Source organism: Macrobrachium rosenbergii, chromosome 43 (genome assembly GCF_040412425.1).
Source record: "Macrobrachium rosenbergii isolate ZJJX-2024 chromosome 43, ASM4041242v1, whole genome shotgun sequence".
Classification (NCBI taxonomy): Eukaryota; Metazoa; Arthropoda; class Malacostraca; order Decapoda; family Palaemonidae; genus Macrobrachium; species Macrobrachium rosenbergii.
Genome location: NC_089783.1, coordinates 38,590,475 through 38,594,124, shown reverse-complemented (window position 1 = coordinate 38,594,124; position 3,650 = coordinate 38,590,475). Strand labels below are relative to the sequence as shown.

The following is a 3,650-nucleotide window of genomic DNA, read 5'->3' as shown; positions in this document are numbered from 1 at the left end:
TAATTCAGATTATCAGTCCCGTTCTTTGTTGTATTTAAATTTTTTTTATTTTTTTATTTTTCTTTAAATCTGAAAAGTTCCCTTCTGCCCGCAGTCCTGTTTTGATTCAAGTCGTAGAAGATTGATGGGGTCACCCATAAATAATATTATAAATTTATATCTTCGTTACGTGACGGAGACTGCCTCCAGGATCCTTGGATGTTGAAGTATTTCTTCTGGCCTTCGCCTTCCCTAGCTGATGACGTCAACGAAGACATAGCTACGAGCTGAGTGCTGTTTTACTTCACGGTTAGTTGTGGTGCGGCAGTGATTTGGTGACTGTCGTTTTCGTATAAAAGGAATTTCGAGTTTTAGATCGGTTATAATTTGGCGACGTATAAGTTGAGGCCCATGTTCCGCGTTAATCTGGGTTTTGAGCCGTGTTCCCCGTGTGTATTCGAGGTTAGTAGCCTTCCAGGACCTTGTGTGTTATATTTAATTATAAATTAGAATTTTATTTGATTATAAATTGTTTTGATTATAATTTAGTTTTGTTTTGGTTGAAGTTATTGTAACTGCGGTTCTTGCATTAGTACTTTCGTCATTTGTGACTTGAAGTTTTGACTATCGTAGTATTTTTATTGTTTTTAGAGGTAAACGGTTTGTATTTATACTTATTTACTAATTTAACTCTACTTTTTTCAGGACCTGTTGATCTGCTAGACTACCTTTCAAGCCACGCTGGATTCTTCCGAAATTTTAGTCATCGAGGGTAAGCCAGAAGACAGAAAATAATGGTAAGTGTTTTTTCCCTCAGTTTGAGTTCCAAAACTTTTCAACCTCCCCACCCCTTTAGGGGCGGTGCTCCTAGAGGGGTGGATGGTTGACTCCCTTTAAACTCTTTATGGTGGGTCGGAAGACCCTCCATAAAGAGTTCTGGGAGATTTCGTAGTTTAGTTGAGACCCAAAAAGTTATGTAGATTTAAGCGAAACCGTAAAGTAAAGCTTGAGAGAACCCGTAAGTGAAAAGTAACAAAGCTGTTAGTGAAGACTTTAATTTTAAGTAACAAAGCTATTAGGGAAGACTTTAATATTCAATTACTTTAAATTTTAGGTTGAGTTTGCATAATCAGCAATGCTTTCAAATTTTGAGTTTTGAAGTTTGCTTAATATTCAGTACTTACGTTTTGTTGAAAGTTTCTGAAGTCCAGTTTTTAAGATTAAATTTAAACATTATCACTAGAGAAATTTAAGGAGCTGTAGATCCTTCAGCTTTCCACTGCCAGATTCTAATCTTTGCCCTATTTCAGGTGAATACGGAGGGTGATCAAGTTTTGGAAATTACCTGAAGCTAGCCTCAAGTTGAAGACATAAGATTGAGGTAGACAAGATGAATACTTGAGTTTCTTGGTTACGGAATTTTAATTTTGAACCTCTTGCCTATGACAAAGTACGAAACCACCTGTTTGTGTAGCTTAGCCTCAGATATTTTATTCTTGTAAATCTGAGTCTTCGTAATGCTGAAATTAAGAAAAATTAAGAAAAAAAATAATCTACTCTTGTTTTGCTTCTCATACTGTCGAACTGGTTATAAAGTTGCGTTGATTGGCATCTGAGAAATTGTCATCCGTGGAATAACTATCGTACATTTGTTTTGGCTCCAATAGAGCAGTACTTAATCACCATGATCTTGAGATTTCTAAGTCTCCATTGAGTTAAAGGCTGTTGCCGATTCTTATGGTGAAAGTTCCTGTAAAGTGGAGCAGTTACTGTAAAGTGGAGCAGTTAATGTAAAGTATGAGTGGCATTTACTTAATGACTGGGTAGTTGCCTGTTTACTAATAAGCTAAACTTTGGTACAACTAAAAAAGATTTTAACTGATTAGCGTAGTTTCTGCAGTTAGTATATCGGAAAGATTAATAACACTTCGGCTGCATACATCCCCTAGCTGTTAAGGTAATTGTTAGTTCCTTAAACTAGTTACCTGAAAAAAAGTTACCCTTTTTAAACTATGCCGTTAAGTATGCTAGCATTGGGAACTTAGCAGTGGCTGTTCTTGTAGGGTAAGAATAAATCTGGATGTTTAGTAGAAAAGTTACAAGAAATAAATTCTGAACAAATTGAATAATCCATTTCGACCCTTGAAAGCATCTGAAGGGTTATACTAATACGGTATAGTTACAAAATTTTAAGTGACTTAGGTTAAATATATTAAAACAAATCGTGGTGATTAATTTGTATTTTCTTGATTTTACGGAAATTAGAAACTTCAACAGGTTAGACCTGTATGCTTTTTTCCAGTTGTACATGGGTGAGTGGGGTTTTGGTAGGGGGTGGGGGCTGTCGTTAATTGCATAGGACTTAATCAAAGTGTTAAAGGAAAAAATTGCCGTGGACAGCAAGTAAGTGCACTGGTTCAAATGCCCTTTTTGCTTGGATGTGATTGTCGTAATTATTTTACTGGGTTTCGATATTAACCATTAATTGCGTATGTAATTTAAACATCTTGAATAGCTATGTAATGTTTTGAAAGTTTTACTGTTTAGTGCTGTTTGGTTTTGTCTTTGTTACTAGTTTTTGAATACTTTAGGCTTTCGGTTAACTTAGGTTTTTTATATTTTTTATGGCAAATGTTCAGTCCGATTCAGTTTTACTGACTTGGCAATATATGAAATTATGTAGTTTATGTATGCGTGATGTGCAGCTTGACTGATGAACAACAAAGGCTTTCTTGTGACCTCATTTAAGTTCAAAAGTGCAGAGAATACTTGACCATCCCATTCCTGCACATCCCATTACAAACATCTGGTAATATTTTTGCAATTATCTGTTTGCAGACCGGACACTTGAATGTATTTTTTCCCAACGAGGTTCTTGGCCTGTTAATTATAATTTATTGTTGAGCGGAAAACTCCATAGGTACATCAAGCCTCAAAAAAATGAAATAAAACCGGGATAAATATTAGTTTTCCATTGTAGCAGTTGGCATATTTTCTCAAGTTCTCAGTCATTAGGTCACGATAATCAAATCTTGAAACTTTTGGTGATATGAGCATAGTAACATCAGTTGAAAGGCCAAAAAAAAAATAAAGAAAATTATACCAAAGCCATTGAGTAAAACGGAGTCGCGCCGAAGAGTAAAATGAGTCAAAGACGTCCTCGTCAGTAATAAAGTAGGTTGACGACAGAAAATCAGTTGCTCGTTATTGTTATATTCCAACCAAGGTCTAGAGAATACATTATTCTCTAGGACCAGTGGTTCTCAATCTGGGGGAAAACAGCCCTAAGGTAAAAATTCTCTAATATTCGTTATTCTCTTAACAAGAGTCACTGAGAAGCAGTGTCAAGTATCTCGCTAATTCGTTCCAAAAGGAATGAAAACACCTTCTCTTGCTCTCTCTTTTTCATTTTCCTTTAAATCTGAGAGGGAATTTTACTCATAGATGCAAGGGGGACGTGGAGGGAAGGGCCAACTCTTAAGAGGGGTGGGGGGAGTTAGGGGTAATAAGTTTAAGAACCACTGCTCTAGACCTGATACCAACCGAACTGTTACGTTCATTAAAATTACAAGATAACTGTCAGTGATAATTACTTTGAAGCGTATACATTTTTCCCAGTATCATTCATGTATTAGCATTGATTTCTTAGAATTTGGTTTTTAATTGATCAG

The 3,650-nt window shown here is 35.8% G+C and overlaps 1 long non-coding RNA gene across 1 annotated transcript; it reads left to right on the top strand.

The window, feature by feature from the left end:
• Positions 1-235: 235 nt before the first annotated feature.
• Positions 236-1,533, top strand: LOC136828800 (uncharacterized). The gene is made up of 3 exons (XR_010850228.1): positions 236-441; positions 685-776; positions 1,290-1,533. It is a non-coding gene; the product is annotated as an uncharacterized lncRNA (long non-coding RNA).
• The last annotated feature ends 2,117 nt before the right edge of the window (positions 1,534-3,650 follow it).